Source organism: Alligator mississippiensis, chromosome 1 (assembly GCF_030867095.1).
Source record: "Alligator mississippiensis isolate rAllMis1 chromosome 1, rAllMis1, whole genome shotgun sequence".
In the NCBI taxonomy this organism is placed as follows: Eukaryota; Metazoa; Chordata; order Crocodylia; family Alligatoridae; genus Alligator; species Alligator mississippiensis.
This window is the reverse complement of record NC_081824.1, coordinates 256,572,295-256,590,910: the sequence shown is the minus strand read 5'-3', so window position 1 is coordinate 256,590,910 and position 18,616 is coordinate 256,572,295. Positions and strand designations below refer to the sequence as shown.

General features: G+C 48.2%; 1 protein-coding gene across 7 annotated transcripts in view; it reads left to right on the top strand.

Moving 5' to 3' along the window:
- The first annotated feature begins 982 nt into the window (after positions 1-982).
- Positions 983-18,616, top strand: part of PHLDB2 (pleckstrin homology like domain family B member 2) — a 98,430-nt gene continuing 80,796 nt past the window's right edge. For 6 of the 7 annotated variants that reach the window (XM_059720529.1, XM_006270575.4, XM_019476182.2 and 3 more), the window contains exon 1: positions 983-1,082. The gene's annotated coding sequence lies outside the window, so the exon portion shown is untranslated. Of the gene's footprint in view, positions 1,083-1,489; positions 1,757-18,616 lie in introns of all 7 variants that reach the window. The other variant, XM_059720528.1, reaches the window with a different exon arrangement.

The window sequence follows — 18,616 nt, the reverse complement described above, 5'->3', positions numbered from 1 at the left end:
GCAGTGGGTGAGGGGAAGTTGAGAGGTGTGTACCCCAGTGTCCATTGTGTCTCCCGGGGGGGGGGGGGGGGACACATCAGACACCATGTGTGTGTGGGGGGGGGCAGTGGGTGAGGGGAAGTTGAGAGGTGTGTACCCCAGTGTCCACTGTGTCTCCCGGGGAGGGGGGGACACATCAGACACCGTGTGTGTGTGTGTGGGGGGGCAGTGGGTGAGGGGAAGTTGAGAGGTGTGTACCTCAGTGTTCATTGTGTCACCCTGGGGGGGGGGGGACATCAGACACCGTGTGCGTGTGCGTGTGTGTGGAGCGGAGGGAGCAAAATGCTGTCTGCCTCTGTCCTCCCCAGCTTGTTCCTGTGGCCACATGACTGAGGGCAGGTGAAACTTTGGGGGCATCTGGGCTTGGGCCAGCACGTAGGACACCAGCCAAAAGATGCTGGAAATATCTGAAGCTCCAGGTGGGCGTGGAGGATGTTTGTGGGTTGTGGGACCATGTACGGATTTGGACCTGATTTGACTTGGAAAGTGAAATATTTATTAAAAAAAAAAAAAAAAAAGTTTGAAAGGGAGGCTGAGAAGCAGTGCCTCCCGCAGGACAGCCCCCAGCCCACCTCCCTCTGTCCTCACACAGACTTCAAAGGAGGGCAGGAGCAACGCCTCTCTCAGGAGAGCTGCTAGCCTGCTTCCCTCTGCCCTCACCCAGTTGTAAAAGGCAGGTGAGAAGCAGTCTTCAGGAGAGCCCCTAGCCTGTCTCCCTCTGTCCTCACACGGGTTTAAAAGGAGGGTGAGAAACAGTGCTTTCTTCAGGAGAGCTCCCAGCCTGCCTGCCACCTGAAGCGCTGGGCGCCCCCTCGTGCTTGCTCCTTGGACTTCGCTCTTCCCTCCTCCTCCTTCCCGGCTCCCCTCCCTCCCCGCGGTGTCTCCTCCCCTCCCCTCCCCGCGCTGGTTCCCGGGCTGTGCTCGCCGCCCCCCTGCGTCCCGCCCCCGCCCTGCTGGAGGGGCGGCAGCCCGGGGCGGGCTGGGCGGCGCGGGGCCAGAGCCGGGCTGGCGGGCCGGGGCGCAGGGCGCTGCGGCTGCAGGCGGTGAGTGCGGGGCCGGGGCCGGGCGGGAAGGGGAAGGGGAAGGGGCTGCTCCGAGTTGCTCCGCGCGCATTGCAGCCGCGCCCGCGGGGACATGAGCGGAGCTCTCTTGCGCTGCCTTTTGTCTGCGGGGCTCTCCTCCGCCGCGCTGGGCTGCTCGGATCTGGCGCGTGGACAACGTCCCTGTGTGTCCCGGGGCTGAGTGCTGCCCTGTCCCCGTCTCCCGCCCCCAGCGTGGGGATGCTTTGCTGGGCAGCCCCCTGTTGTGCCCTGCTCTGTTTAGCCGGGTTGGATGAAAAGCCCGTCAACTTCCTCCAGCCCTTTTCACTCCGGTCCTGGCCCCTTTTCTCTTCCTTCCCTCAAAGCTAACGAAGCTTTTTCGTCCGTCTCCCCCCACCCTCCCTGTACAGGGTTTGTGCCCCAGCAGGCAGGGATGCTGCCCGCAGGGGATGGAGACTGCACCGCCTGGCTGGGCAGAGGAGGAGGAGAGCATGGGAAGGAAGGAAATGGTCTCTTATCCAAGCAGCGCAAGGCTAAGTCAGCGGCTCTTTGTCTGAGCTGTGCCTTGTCCAGTTTCCTCCTGTGCAGCCGTCATCCCAACGTGCCTGCCTGCCTTGGGGAAGCGACACGCGAGCCCTTCCATCTGGGCACAGTCAACACATGACAGTGGGAGTTTGGTAGGAAAAGTGATGGCCTTGAATTCACCGGCGGGTTCAAGCTGATGGATTGCCAACTCTTGTGGCTGTGCTAGTGGTGGAGGCTGTGGACAAGTGAAGATCCTAAATTGTCCCCTTCAGATTCAGCCTCTGCAACAAATTGTGTTTTGAGCCCCCCCCCCCCCCCCCCCCCCACAGCCACAAGAGTCTCCAAGTGGCAGTGGGAGTGTGAGATGGAAAACTGGCTGGCTTGCTTTTGTCTCCTTCCACCACAAAATGCACTCAGAAGTTTCCCCACCACAAAAAGCTCTGAGAAATTTCCCCAGGGCTCTGACCCTGGGGGTTCAGGCATGCAGACGACACTTTTACAGGGAGTCAGGAGACCAGACTTCTGATTTGGTTCTGCTGCTGGACTCGTGCATGGGCTTGGGTGAATCACTTTAGTGCTCCCTTCTTATTTGCTTACCGTGTCTGTACTCTTTGACTAGCCCCCCAGTTAGATATATCCCTGCTTCTCAAAGGCATTTGTGTAGAGATGCTGATGCCCAGAACATGGGCAAACATGTAATGCTCTTTTAGTGATGCCCTCTTGTATTTCGGGAGGAGGAGGTGAGGAGGCAGAGAGGCAATACTGCCTCCAAACTTGGCGGTTACTTAATTCTTTCTCTAGGTCCCCATCCCCTGCTGCACAGGCATTGCACCAATTTGGAGAGAAGGAATGCCACTGACAGAGCCACACGGTAGAGCAGGCAAGGAGGATAGATTTGGCAGTGTTTGAAAGCAATGATAGGGAAGGGGGGAAAAAAAGAGGCAAGAATGGAGTAGCTTTTGTTCTTCGGGTAGAAGAAAGAGAATTTTCCTAAAGTTGTAGTGAAAGAAACAACAGGAATTGGTAAAGTCCTGTTTTTGTGGGGACAGGAGAACAGGTGCTGAAAATAGCACCATCACTAGACTTGCAAACTTGAATGGTGACCTTGCCAGTAGCAACAGATTTACAGCCCCCTTCCTTTTTTTAAGTGACCATTTGCATTAACATAATGGGGTTAAACATGTATAGCTGAAGCCTGTATCCAGGGCCAGCCTTATGGGTGGGCAATGAAGGTACCATGGTTGGGGGCAGCATGCTTACAGGCATGCATGCATACACGTGTGTCCATACGTGTGAGTAGCAGCACTCTTCCCTTGCCCCACTCCACCCGGCCAATCCCCGCCCCAAGCAGGAACAGTAGTGCCCAGCCCAACCCACTCCCTATCTCCAGCTGCTGCTCAGGAAGAACTGGGATGGATGCATGCAGGTGAGGTGGCACCTGCTCCAGTCCACCCACCTTGCCCCTGCTTAGTGGCAGCAGTGTCTGCCTGGCGCACTGCACTGCTCTGCTTCCCTGCTGGATTGTGCTCTGTACCCTTGCCAGCCTGCCTCTGCTTCTGCCTGCTGCTGACTTTGAGGTGGGGGAGATGCCAAAATACAAGTTTGCCCAGGGTGCTAGTTTCCTTAAGGCTTGCCCTGTTTGCATCTGGCTTTTTCCCACACCCGAGGAAAGGTGTTTTGTGCCTGAGAGCTTGTCCAACCTCTTGTCTAACTCTGCAGCGGGTCCAGCAAGCATATGATCAAACCAATCTTGCTTCCTTCGCTGAAGGGGAAGTAGGGTGCGTGATGGTCATCAGCACCGCCAGAAGAAGAAGTAGGGTGTAATATGGTCATCAGCAATGAAGAACGCAAGGGAACATAAAAGCAAGGATGAGCTCAGTTTTTGCTCTGTTGAGCTGGTGTTGAGTGGAGCTCCCAGGATAGTGTGTGAAAGAGGCAACCGTGATAGTGGTTAGAGATGTAATTCAAAGTAATAGGTGAAGCGGTGGACCATGAATCAAGAGGCCAAGGTTTTGTTTTACTTCTGCCAGTGACCTGTGATACTTTCTGTGATACTTGGCAAATCACTCCTTCCAGCTGTTTGTATTTCTATTTTACTTAGATCACAAGTTGTCTGGGACAAGGGCTGTCTCATGTGTTCAAATAATATCCAGCACAGTAGGTCTCAGGTTTTGGTGCCTCTAGTTGCTAATATAGTAAAAACAGCTAATGAGGATGAATTACAGGATGGGTCTTTAGAAGTGATGAGATTATCTAAGGAAAAGGCATAGGATTGGATTGCTGAGAGAACAACTGTAGGATTAAGGGACCATAGAAATCATCTAAAAAAGCAGATCCAGAACAAGACGAAGATGAACTGTGGGAAAAGTAGTGGAAGGATCAAAGGAGAAGAAGATTGAGGCTTTAGATTTGGTTATGATGAAATGGCCAGAGAGAAACAATTTGCATTAATGGTGTAAAGACAGTCTCATTCATTGCAAATGCCATTTGAAAAGAAATTGTGAATTAGGGATGGTGTACTCCAGACAAATTAGAACAGGAGTTAGAATGGGGATGATATATGGAGTGTTAAAGATACTGCTGAATCCTGTGACGGAGAAGTTGGCCATGGCCAGATGAGTAGGGGCTTTCATGTTTGGTGCCACAAGCAGCTGCAAGTGGGAAATGTTAAAATGTGCATTGCAGTTTGACAGTGTGGGGCCAAAATTTGCTACTGGGGAATCTTGATAGCAAATAAAAAAATAAATAAAAAAAGACCAGGACATTTTTTTTTTTTTGTCACAGTGCATGTGACAGGAGCATGTGCCCAACCACACGGAGTCTTGGTTCTCCAGGAAGATGCTCTGACTGCTGGCCAGAGCATCTCAACTCCTTCAGTTGTGCCCTGGCTCCTCCAGCATGCTGGGAATTGGGAGGAGCTGGGCAAGGGCAGTTTTCCCCCAGTGGGACAGTTTTTTCCTCCACAAAGTGCATGTGCAGGAGCATGCACTGAGGCAAGAAGTAGCAGCACAAAGCTGGGCTGCTACTATTTTTGCTGCTGCAAGCACACACCCCTGCACATCTGGACATGGCAATTGAGCGCAACCTAAGGAGCTGGGGTATCGGTTCGAAAGGAAGCCAAGTGTTGGTTGGATGTAGAAGGCAAAGTCAAAGCTTGAGCTAACAGAATAAAGCATGAAGAATGGCCAAGGCAAGTCCCATCTACCTCATCCACTTGAAGATCCTGAGAAGAGGGAATAGAAGGTAGAGATATGTGCTGTTGGCAGTGGCCCTGTAGAATTGCTACAGTGCTTATCTTATGCCAATTGTCATACCATTTTAATTTTTCAGGACAAATTGCTACTTCTACTGTACAGTAAATGGTGGTGTATATATAGGACATCTATTGGCAAACCAATAATGTCTTCAGTTAAACATTTCTAATCTGATACCCTGTACAATGGGATTCAGTCTAGGTGTTGCTGTAATTATGGCATAATTGTTCATAGTTAAGGATTATAGTAGTTAACAATATGCCACCTGCCAGTTTTGAGCCACTTCAACTGTCTGTGTTACTTTTTTTTTGTAAAGCATTTTTGATAAGGAACATTTAGTGTGGAACTGTGAGAGCTCCTTTAAAACACAAGAAAATGAAGATGTTTGGGGTAGGGGTAGGGATGCTCAGCGATAAGGGACAAGTGGCACAGAAAGGCAAAAATGAAGAGAAATGGATAAAAGAAACAAAGGAGACAGATTGCCTCAGAATAAATGGGTGCTGAAGAACACTACTAAATAAAAGTGACATACATGGGCTGTCAGTGAAAGAAACAGAATTAAAGAGGACTAGATCAAGGCTAAACAGATCATAAGACCTAGTGAAAAGAGGAGCAGCGGATAGACAGGAAAAATAGGAAAGCACAGGTGGAAAGAAATGTGAGAGCAGGAACCCGTTGAAGCTGTTCTGGTTAGCTAATACATTCTGGGTCTTATTTATCTTCTTTGTGTGGCAAACTCTCATTAAATTTGGTAGGTGCACAGCCCCTGAAGCAAGTTTTATTATGTCAGTTAAAATAGGATGTGATAGGAGAACTTTTTTTACTTTTACTTTTACTTTTTCTTTGTGATTTTTTTTTCCAGTCTTTCATGATGAATAGTTAGCCACATTTTTTCCAATTTTTCCACCTATCTAAGCTTACTTTAAGTGTCAGAAATATCTTCTTAGTCTTACCTTTCCTTGTTTATGGAATTAGATTAATGTATTTTCAACCTATTTTGTGTTCACATAACCACACAGGCAGGTTTGTTGTTTGTTTGTTTTGTGACAATTTATAGGTATGGATTTAAAGTGACTTAGACCAGCTGCCACAATGGATACTGACTATATTTTTAAGCCCTAATTTACAATTTTTTGAACATATCCAAAGCTTTAACAAAATACTTTTAAATGTGTAGTAGTATGCTATTGGAATGGGATAAGAAAGTCGTGATGAAAATGATGAGTTCTTAGTTTTAGCAAGCAAGTGGCTATTAACCACTTCCAAAAATAAAAATAAAACTAAAGTTAGGCACAACTTTTTCCTCTTCTTCATTCCTATGTTTGTTTTGTGATTAATTGGAATTGTTTGTGTGGGAAGAGTGTTTTACTCTGGTGGTAGTGTGTGTGTGTGTGTGTTTGTGTATAATAAATTAACTATATTGCTGGTCACCCAAAGTTTCCATCTAATTACTTAAAAGAGGACAGAGAAAACAACAGTTTGCACATCTCCAAATTAAGGACGAAATCAAATCTGTTGTTAGATAATACCATTTCATAGTTTCATAGTTCCAGAGATGGCTGGAAGGGACCTTACAGATGATCAGGTCCAGCCCCCCTGCGTTTGGGCAGGAAAGACTGCTGGGATCAGATGACCTGCTGATCAGATGATCAGATGGTTCTAAGTTGGGTGTTAAGATGCTGTTTGAAGATCGCCAGGTTGGGTGACTGTACCACCTCTGTCTGAGCATGCTTTAATTCTTGCATTCATATTCAGAGTATGTGGAAACTAAGTGGGTTGAGGGAAGGATCTATTTTAGGGGTGGGCAAAATATGACTCACAGGCTGGCTGCAGCCCACCAAGGGATTCTGCCTGGCCTGTGGCAGGTCTGTTGGCCCTGCCTGGCCCAGGTGCAGGGAGCAGCTTAGGTTGTGGCACGTGCAGCTGATCCTACCACCCCTGGGCACACAGTAGGGTGGGGACAGTGTGGTGGCCAGACTCAAACTTCCTAGTAGCTCCTGCAGTGGCGGCAGCTTTTAGCTGCTGCTGCCTTTTTCACTGCTGCTGCCAGATCTGGCCCCAGTGCCCAGGCACCCCAGCCCATCTGTCCCACACTCACTGCTGGGAGTGCCAGATGGAGTGGGTGGGTAGGCATGATCTCCACAGAGAGCAGCCCCAGATTCCCATGGGCAGGGCACGTTCAGTTGGATGGACGAGGTGGGGCCGCGGATGAGAGGGAAGTGGCATCCGGGAGTAGGATGGGCAGGTGTGGGCCAGGGCCAGGATCAGCGGCCCAGGGCAGAGTCATAATCTGCTCTTCACATGTCCCTGCCTGTTGCAGGGGCGTGAGAGGAGTGAATTGCGGATCACAGCTCAGCCCTAGCCCCATGCTATCATGCCCCCCACTGCCCAGCCCACTCCTGGATGTCACTCCCCACCCATTCATGGCCCCATCCCATCTGTCTGGCTAAGCTTACTCTGCTAGTAGGTATCCCAGCCAGTGTCCATGGAGACCCTGCCCGCCAGCCTACTCCATCCTGTACCCCCAGTGGTGGGTTTAGGGTGGATAAGCCCAGGACCAGATAGGATAAATTGCCCCCCTGCTGCATCAGGCCAGGTCAGCACCACCACTTCCCACCCCTTCCTTCCACTGGCCTGCAACAGCTCACCAAAAGTCCTTAAGTGCCCCTTCAACCCAAATAATTGCCCAGCCCTAATCTATTGACATATATTGGTTAGAAGATGCTTAAGTTGTAACTTTTTCCCCCATGAATACCTCTAATTACACAGTAAATCTTGAACTTATCGCCACTAGCAATTTTCATTTGAACACACTTGGCAAACAAAATTTTCTCTTATGTCAACTTTTAAGTATCTCAATTTATGATCAGTGAACCATAATACCCACATGGAAATGCCTGTTTTCCTTTTCCAATACGTAGCTAAAATTGTCAATTTACGTGGGACATGTGGTTTGTGTTTGTTCAGTCTGCCAGAAATAGCAGCAATAACCAATATGACAACAGTCACAGCATCCTTGTAAAGTAGCATAAACATATATATATATATATATATATATATATATATATATATATATGTTTCATTTTGAAGTAGCCTAGTTTTGGTGTTTAATATTTGGGTACTTTCTTGAAATAGCTGAATGAATTACATGACAGTAGCCAGTAAGTGCTTTATTTAAGCAGCTGAGTCTGCTTGAAAAGATTTGATGTTGCTTTATGGTACTCTAGTGCTCTCCCTTAAATATCCCACATGATATTTCCTAAGAGGAAAAGATAAGCCATAAGAGGGTTTCCTCTGCCACTCCCTTTTCCACAGCAGGAAATACACAGGATTGCAAAGGGAGGGGCTCTGCAGTAGCAAATCTGATGCATGCACACACATAGCCAAGTGGATTTTGAATTTAACTCATGGGGAAAGGGAGAAAAGAGTTAATCTGATGTTCTTGAAAAATGTAAAATTGTTGGGTTTGGAGACCAAAATCTTTTTTATCAATGTAATTAAATTAGACCTTCTGTTCATTAGCATAAAAGGAAAGCATACCATCTGTAGCATAGGCAGCTAAGGACTGAGCATGTGCCAGGCAGTTTTGATATCTGATATAGCTTAAGGTTGTAATCTATTGTGTTTAGGAGGAAAAGGGTGAAGTGTGCAGTCTGATTTTTTTTTTTTTTAGATAACAGCCTTGCAGTTTTCCCCAATTTTCTGCAGAGGTAGTCACAAATCTCTGCTCAAGCTGTAGCTAGTGTTTTGGCCCTACAATAGTATCCAAACACAGTATGTTGACCTGGTTATTGGGACGTTTATTGGGTGCATACATTGGTTTGTTTTACTGTAGGCTGTAAAGGAAAAAAGAAAAACAGTGAAGGGGGGAAGGATAAGGAATTATTCATTTCTGAGTAAACCCTTGAGGATTCTTGCAGGACAATCAGACCACATGCTCACAGGACCCTGATCTGATCACCTGCTGAGCGTAGTAAACTAAGTGTGTGTAGAAGACCCAGAACCTAAGACCGACAAGAACAAAGCAACTCTGACTGGTTTAAAAGAGACTTTATTGCTATTACTCATGTTTATTACAGTAGTGCATAAGAGCTGAACAACAATGGGGCGCCTTGTGCCTAGGCACTGTACAAGCACAGAATAGTAGATACTGTGTGCACTGGAGATTTTGCAAGATACCCATGTATGGAAGAAAGAAGTAAGATACATATGTAGAGGAAATAGCTTGTTGGGAACAAATGTCAGGAGTTCCATTAGTTTGAAGAGTTAAGTGCTGTTTAGTTAGAGGTGGGAAAGGGAAATAGGAAGACAAGGGAAGGTTGAGCAGATAAGGAGGACAGTAGAGAGGGAAAGAAACTGAAGTGAGAGATGCAAAGTGAAGCTGAGGGGCACAGGGTGAGGAGAAACAGGAGGGGAAAAGGTTGGTCCATCACCATGTGGCAGCAAAGTTAATTCAGCCTGTGCAAGGATCCTTGAATATCCCAAGATCTCTGGCTCAGCTGTACCTGCAACTGTTCCTACTCACTGGAGTTACTGGCGAGTTCCTTTCTGCACTTTCCCTCCACAGCCACATAGTTGGGAGTAGGAACACCACATGAGCCGATGAGCCCTCTGTTTGTCAGGGTCCTCTTTGCACTCTTCTGGACACAGGGAGGTCTGGGGGAAGGAAGGGTGTCCCTAGCTTTGTTCTTGTTTACCTCTCCTACCCTAGTGCAGTTGCAATCCATCCTTTGGATACTTCTGCAGTCATTCTTTCCAGTTCAATTCAAGTAGTGAAGAGGTAATTGGAAGCACCAGAGAGATATCAAGTTGGGTGTCTGCAGAGTTCAGGCCTGCCAAGACTGCCCAATTCATTGGGGATGGTGATCCATTAGTTAGGAAAGGCAGATGTATACTGTTTGTTTTAAAATCTTCTCTTCTCGAAGTGCTTTGTTCCTACTGTTAAATAACTATATGGTTGAAGTCTGGTTGCTATGTACACCACTTATTTTGGGGGCAGAATCTATAACGCTTAGCCTAAGTGCAGACAGTCAGAAAGCCCAAGGCTGAATCAGTTCAATATTTGCAGGGTAGTCTAAGCTGCATAGATAGAAGTGATAAGCAAGTGAACAAACATTCACTTTTGATTCCAGAAATGCAGCCACATGTCTGCAGTGGCCCAGGCCAGAAACTGGAGGGGTGGTGTTAGAACATACCTCCCTGCTTGGCTGGAGCAGAGCCAAGGCTAGCCTGCCCACCCTGCAGGGGGTGGGGATGGGTTTGCAGAGGAGATGCAAAGCATCCTGGGATGCTGGGGGGACTGTGAGTTAACTTGACACTGGAGGGGATCTGGGACAGAAGTTCAAAAAACTGATTTAACCTAAATCAGTTAAGTCTAATAATACACCCATCCAGATTTATCTTAAACCAGTTTCAGCCATTGTGAAAACAGGTTATGTGCACTGAACTTCTGTTGTGTTACAGATTTGAACCAGTTTCTGATCACTTATACCCATTTATGTGTGATTTCTGCCCCTAACCTTAAGGTGCTCATCTGCTGGGTTCACCCAGTGGATACTCTGCTAGTGTACCATGTAGCCCAGGGCTTGATTTAAGAGTGCAAGAAATTTATAACAGTCTCAGGAAAAGCTGATGCTTCACGAGGCTCCTTCAGCCCTGCACCCAGACAGTCACATTCTTCCCCCACAAGTAGCAAGAGTCTAGCTGATCATTCCATCATGTTTGTAAGACAGAAATCTTTTCCTCTCTGTTTTTCCAAATCAGTGATTTGCTGTGACTATACAGGAAGTATGTAAATCAACTTTGGGAATGGACCTCTGGACTAAAATTCGGTGTAGCTTAAAAATGCTATACCAGGAAATGAAACTGTCAGTATAAGCATTTATCGCTGTTTTAAGGCCTGGGAAAAAATGTGAACTTAGTGACCTGGGTAGTTTCTATTTTACTACAAAAGATGAGGTAGGTCTAATAATTCAAGAAATCTTTTTTGTAAGAACAAAGAAAACATACTGATATTTTGCGGGCTCTTAAAACACAGTGATAGATAAGCTCCTTATAGGATGGTGAGGTGACAAATATTTTTTTTCTGTTTACAGTGGATCATGTCTTTAATGTATGATGGTGTTGCAGCTTGTGAAAAGGAAACAGTTTGGGAGGGGGAGAGAGAGGAATAGGTATTTTTTCCAAGGAGTCATTATACTTGATAAAGAAACTATACTGAAGCAGTAACTTGGTATAGTGGAAAAGCTCGAGAAGCAAAGGTCAGTTTAATATCGTTACTGGCTTAACCAAAGGTGCATTCGAGCTATTCCTGTTTGATTTGTTTGGGATAGGAATTGTAACTGATTTGTTCATAAATTACTCTATTTTCCATTCTGGAAAAGCAAACTGTATAGTAGCTTTGCTGAAAGTAAACAGACCATAAGAAATGAGAGGAAGAATAACACATACATGAAGACTTCCTGGAATGACAAAAAAAAAGACATGGGACAAACCGTTCTATAACTGAGAAGACCTCCTATACTGGAAAGCTGTATATAATTTATAAACTAGACTTTGAGCTCCACTCTTCTGAAGCTGTGCTCTTCTTGAGCTCTCACTGGGTGAGAGAATTTTTAATGCAAAACAATACTGTTGTTATCTGTTATAACTGGAACCTTTTGTTTGAATAAGGGCCTGCTTGGTTAGTGAATCATTGTTTTTTTCTGGTTGTTAGTAAAACAAAACTTAAATTTGGCCTCGGTACTATAAAGTTGCCTAGTAATAGTGTGTACACTTACTTGAGATGACTTTAAAAGTCCCAGATGAAATCACTTTGTTTCCTTCCAGCCAAGACAAAGTGCAGGGTACACTCATCAAGAATCAGACTACCGTTGACTTACGTGGAAGTTGGATGAGGTCTTAAATATCTCTATTATAGAGTGTGTATAGGTGAATGTCAGCAGATTCATTGTGCTTTTTGTCTGGGTCATTTGTTTAGCTTCTCCTAATTTTATGTTCACCGCATTACCTGAGTTATAAAAAAAATCTGCTTCTGTTTTACATTAGAAACATCAGAAATGTCAAGTCTGGAGGCACCAGTTTTTGTTTGGGGATTCCTTGCAAGGCTGTAAATGAGGCTATCCCAGATATGTTTTGTGAACTCTCAAGCACAAATTAAAGAGTGGAAAAGGAAAAAAAAAACCCAGACAGGCTCTGGGAGTGGTGCGAGATGTGTGGGTGCAAGCCCGCTGTGCCTCCACTCCCCCAAAGGCCTCAGTGACCCCCAACTGCCACAGAGCACCCCTGCTGGCCCCCAACAGCAGCCGGAGGTAAGCGGGGGCTCGCGGTGGGAGAGACTAGCCTCAGCCTAGCCACAGGGAGGCAGCTAAGCTGGAGCCGAGGGGAGTCTCACCCTGCCGGAGCCATGCAACCAGAGCCTCACGAACAGGCCGCGCAAACAGGCGCGCTTGTCTGCCCAGCACATGAGTTAGTGCTGAATTTGCGCAGGAGGGTGAGCAGGAGGGCCTGAGGTTCTGCCTACGCACCCCCACCCTAGGGAAACCAGTCCCAGCCGTAGCCAGCCCACCAGCAGCATGACACTGATGGGCATACGCCGTATCCCTCGGGTCCCCTCGGGGCTTGCGGCCCCCTTTCCCCCCAGCACCTCGGATGCCGCCACCCAGACGAGCCCATGGTTCTGGGCTCCATGCAGACGGAGCCCCTGGTTCTCGGCTGCGGGGGCTGCCTGTTGCTTTTTCAGGATCTGGGGCCCGGGAGCATGGTCACTGCCCCTTGTGTGGTCTGTTCCCTCCTGGGGTCTCTGGCACGCCAGCTGGAGGAGCTCCAGGCCACAGTCCAGAGACTGCGTGCCATCAGGGACTGTGAGCAGGAGATCGACTCCTACTTCCAGGCCCTTCTCCCCTGGGAGGTGGAGGGTAGACCACGGTCCCCCTCCAGGACAAGGGAAGACTCAGGGACCTCCCATTCTGTCCAGCCACAGGGTTGGACCAAGGTGGTCAAGGGCCCCAAGGCCTGCCATACCAAGGCCCTCTCCCCACTGGAACTTTGCAACCTCTTGCAGCCCTAGAAGAGCCTGCTGAGTTGCCAGATCCCGCAGGCAACATGGGCACTGCTGTAGCTACTGCCCCTGCTCTACCCAAGAAAAAACGCAAAATGTTTGTCGTGGGAGACTCCATCCTGAGGGGGACTGAAGGGGCAATCTGCTGCTCCAACCCCTTAGCCTGGGAAGTCTGCTGCTTCCCAGGAGCCTGCATCCGAGACATTGCGGAGTAGATCCATAAACTCCTCCAGCCCACTGACCACTATCCCATGCTCCTTATCCATGTGGGCACCAGTGACACGGCTCGGAGCGCTCCCAGCTGGGTCGTGAGGTGCTACAGGGATTTGGGAGCTGGGCTAAAGGATCTGAGGGCACAGGTGGTGTTTTCTGCGATCCAGTCTCGGGCTAAGGACTGAGGAAGGAGAGGAGAATCGAGGTAGTGAACCAAAGACTGCGGCGCTGGTGTCATCGGGAAGGCTTTGGCTTCCATGACCACAGTCTGCTCTTTGGTGAGAGAGACAGCGAGCTGCTGGGAAGGGACGGCCTCCACCTCTCTCTGCTGGGGAGGAGGCTCTTCTTAGCCAGACTGGCTGACCTGCTCCACTGGGCTTTAAACTAAGCCTGCCAGAGGACGGGGGGACTACCGCCACTGCTGGCCCATTGAGCAACCCTTGCAAAGCCAGCAAGCCAAGGCACTTAAGGGAGCCCACCCATGCCCCAGCCCTGGAACAACCAGTAGGCAAGGCAAGGGCCCCCAAGGGGACACTTGCCTGTCTGTACACAAATGCCAGGAGCTTGGGGAATAAACAGGAGGAACTTGTCCTCCTGCTCAGTGCAAAAAATTACCATGTCATAGGGATAACGGAGACCTGGTGGGACTCCACCCATGACTGGACCACGGGTATAAATGACTATACCTTGTACAGGAGAGATCGAGTAGACAAAAGGGGCAGGGGTGTAGCTCTCTATGTCAAGGAGAGCTATGCATCCCTGCAAGCCGACATTGGTGACCAGGGTGGATGGCTGGAGACCCTCTGGTTTAAAATCCATGGGGAACATGGCACAGGGGACACAATGGTGGGAGTCTACTACAGACCTCCCACCCAAAATCAAGAGCTTGACCAGGAGTTCGCCAGGGAATTTGCTGAGGCCGCATGCTCCAGGTCCATGGTTATCATGGGAGACTTCAACTACCCAGACATCTCATGGGAAGAGATCTCGGCTAAATCCAAGTGGTCGCAAAGCTTCCTCTCCTGCATGGATGACCTCTCTCTGACACGAAAGGTCTATGGGCCAATGAGAGGTAAAGCGCTGCTCAACCTGATACTGCCGACCGGGAACGACCTAATCAGCAATGTAATGATCGAAAGGAAGCTGGGTGACAGCGACCACGAGCTGATCACCTTTACCATCTGCCGTAAAGCTGGCAAGTCAGTCAGCAATACAGAAGTCCTTTGGGAAAGTCCTTCAGACTTCAGGAAATCTGACTTTGGCAAGCTCAGGACGCTTGTCGGTGAGGCCCTAAGGGACCACAACCCCAAGGGGAGGGGAGCTCAGGAAGAGTCGTTGCTCCTCAAGGGAGTGATCTTCGATGCACAAGCTAATGCTATTCCATCTCAGAGGAAAGGCAGCAAAAGGGCACAGCAGCCCCCTTGGCTCTCCAGGGAACTAGCGGACCTCCTGCGGCTAAAAAGAAAGACTTACAAAGGATGGAGGATGGGATCCACCTCCAAGGAGGACTATTTCGCACTGGTCCGGTCCTGCAGGGAGCAAACCAGGAAAGCCAAGGCTGTGACAGAACTCCAACTAGCTACAAGTATGAAGGACTTTTTATTGTCCTTGTTTAGATATGTGGAGAGCCAAAGGAAAAGCAAGGGCAACATTGGACCGCTGCTAAACCAGATGAGATAACTGACAACCAACGCCCAGGAAAAAGCCAACCTATTAAATGGGTACTTTGTGTCGGTCTTTCATCAGTCCCAAGGACGCACCTGCCCACTACAGGATGGGGGACTGGGTGAGGGAGGCCGGGTGAAGGAGATTCCCTGCCCTCCATCAATGCTGACCTCATGCAGGAACACCTTGAGAGGCTGGACACCTTCAAGTCAGCTGGCCCTGACAATCTACACCCCAGGGTACTCAAGGAGCTGGCTAGCATCATAACCCAGCCCCTGGCACAGATCTTCGAGAACTTGTGGCATTAACGTGAAGTGCCTGAAGATTGGAAGAAGGCCAATGTGGAGCCTATCTTCAAGAAAGGGAGGAAAGTGGATCCGGCAAACTACAGGCACATCACCCTGACCTCTGTCCCGGGGAAGGTCTTAGAAAAGATTATTAAAGAGGCCATTCTCAACAGACTGGCTGACGGCAACATCCTGAGGGATAGCCAACACGGGTTTGTTGCAGGTAGGTCTTGCTTGATCAATCTTATCTCCTTTTACGACCAGGTGACCTATCACCTGGACAAGGGAGAGGAGATTGACGTTATATATCTTGACTTCAAAAAAGCCTTCGATTTGGTATCCCAGGTCCACCACAATCTGCTGGCTGGGGAATTGGCTCTGTGGTCAGACCCAGAGGGTTGATGGAAGTCAATCGTCATGGTGCCCTGTGCCCAGTGGGGTCCCCCAAGGCTTTGTCCTTGGACCTATATTGTTCAACATCTTCATTAACGATGTGGACATTGGAGTCAGAAGCGGACTGGTCAAGTTCGCTGATGATACCAAACTCTGGGGTAAAGCATCTACAACTGAGGACAAGAGGGTGAGCCAGGTTGACCTTGACAGGCTCAAGAAACGGGCAGACGAGAACCTGATGGTGTTTAACACCGAAAAATTCAAGGTTCTCCACCTTGGGATGAAAAATCTGCAGCATCCTTGCTGGGATCCTATGACCCCAGCTGACGTCCTGCCCTTTGGGCGGGGGGCTGGACTCGATGATCTTCCGAGGTGCCTTCCAGCCCTAATGTCTATGAAATCTATGAAATCCTTATAGGCTCAGCAGTGCTATGCTGGTTAGCACTACGGATGAAAGGAACTTGGGGGTCATGATTGACCACAAGATGAATATGAGCCTTCAATGTGATGCTGCGGCCAGTAAAGCAAGCAAAATGCTGGCTTGCATCCATAGATGCTTCTCAAGCAAATCCCAGGATGTCATTCTCCCGCTGTACTCGGCCTTGGTGAGGCCGCAGCTGGAGTACTGTGTCCAGTTTTGGGCTCCTCAATTCAAAAAGGATGTGGAGAAGCTTGAGAGAGTCCTGAGAAGAGCCACGCTCATGTCAGGAAAACAGACCTTACGTCGACAGGCTGAGAGCTATGGGACTCTTTAGCCTGGAAAAGCACAGGCTCAGGGGTGATCTGATGGCCACCTATAAGTTTATCAGGGGTGTTCACCAAGATCTGTGGGAATGATTGTTCACCAGAGTGCCCCAAGGAATGACAAGGTCAAACGGTTATAAACTTCAGCAAGACCATTTCAGGCTGGACATAAGGAAGAATTTTTTCACTGTCCGAGCCCCCAAGGTCTGGAATAGCCTGCCACCAGAGGTGGCTCATGCACCTACATTGAATGCCTTCAGGAGAAATTTGGATGCTTATCTTGCTGGGATCCTATGACCCCAGCTGACTTCCTGCCCCTGGGGCAGGGGCTGGAGTCGATGATCTTCCGAGGTCCCTTCCAGCCCTAATGTCTGTGAAATCTATGAGTCTGAGAAATGGTGTCTTACTAATCTTAGACTTCTTTTTTGCTATTGCTTGTTACACTGTTGAGTGAAATTAAGCAGTCAGAAAATTGAACAAAAGATAACGTTTTCAATCAGGTATCCAAATATTTGCTGTATCACAAATTTGTTCATTATATGGCTTCCCCAATCTTTCAGTGCAGAGATGTAACTTTCTCATGTAAAAGCAAGCAGTTCCTCTGCTGTCAGCTATCTTCCTACATCACAAAGCAGCAAAAATGGATGCAAGCTTAGGCATATATTTTCTTTGAACGCCACCTTTCAAATTCTGCAGTTGAAATGCTTAAGGATAACAGTTTCTTTTGTTGTTCTGTACTTCCCCATTAGTTCTCATGCTTTTATTTTTCTGATTGTTGGGTATGAATTATACTTTTGGAATGGTCAAATACTTCAAACATTTATGTGACTTTGCTCTTTGGACAGTAATAGAACACATATTGAGAGGTTAGCATAGCATTCTTGTTGTGTTAGCATCAGTTGCGCACGATCCATGAAAATTTTCTGTCTTCCATCATTGCCAGCTCTCTCAAGTTTGTTATACATTTACATTACATTTTGTGCAAAGTTGAAGAAAGAGCTGTTTGCCCTTCTTACAATCCTGTTAAGAAGATGCCATGGCTTGCTAATAGATGCTCAGAGAACTTGTTTTTTACTACACAAAAGTTTACAATGCAATATTTTTATACAACATACTGTACCATGTCAGCAATGTCATACTAATAAATACATAGTTAAATAGGATTTCTGTGTCATTCATTGGTATTAGGATGGATTGGCAAAGTATAAAATGGGTCCATGGATGAGAATGTAAGTGAAATGTAGAGCAAATGAGATGCAGCAGTACAGCAAGCATGTGATAAACAGAAGGAACTGCAATAAAGGTCATCAGGACAGATGAGACTTATCAGGGTATCTATATGGGAAGCTCAGGCTCTTGTATTTTTAAACTGCCAACTAATTAATTTACGATACAGTTAACAATTGATCCCACCCATTAACAAGGAATCTTGCTAGGTAAAAACATACAGGCTAGGGACAGACAGACATACATAAAACTGTATAAGTGATTAGAAACCAGTTTAAACCTGTAACAGAACAGAAGTTCAGTGCACATAGATTGGTTTCAAAATGCTGAAACTGGTTTAAGGTAAACCTGGATGGATGTAGTATCTGACTTAGACTGGTTTCACCTAAATCAGTTATTGAGCTTGTGTCCCAGATTCCCTCCTGACTTAAGTTACCTCACCATCCTCCAGCTTCCTAGGATGCTTTACAGCTCCCCCACCAACTCCGCTCTCACAGGGTGAGTAGGCTAGGCCTTTGCCCTGCTGTCTGCTCTAGCAGAGCCTGGCTGGCCCTGCCCCTGGGCTGTCACAGAGCCAAAGCAGCAAAGCCAGTGGGGGACATGCAGGGCCAGCAGTGAGGGGAACGGAGGCCCCTGCCACAGCCCCTCCCAGCTGGGATCTACACAGTGTGGGCGGGTACCATGGCAGGAGCTTTCTTCATCCCAGCTTTCCTCCTCCTTCAGCCCCACTGGGCAATCACACTAGCCCCGCCCCCACGCTGGACCTAGCCTCTGGGGGAAGGAGTTGCCCATGGTGTGGGGGCTCTGTTTCGTTCTCATCCTTGCCTCCCTTGGGGCCACCATAGCTACCAGTTTTGGAGCCTCGCGGGGAGCTGGGGTCATGTGCTTGAGAGCCAATCGTTGATAGCCCTGCTTGACTGGGCTTGACTGCCAGGCTGGGAAGTATGCGGGAGTGTCCCCTCCCCCTATCTTCTGGCCTGGCCAGAGCGGGCATTTGCCTGCTTCCCCTGCCCCCCTACAAGGGCAAACGTGTTACATTTGCTCATGATCCAATCTTCCCAGCTTAGAGAAACCCCCAAAGGTTGGATCAAATCTGCCTCAGGCTTTTTGATTGTCTGTACTTAGCCACAATGACTACACAGTGGGCATGTCTACATGTGCACATTTAAT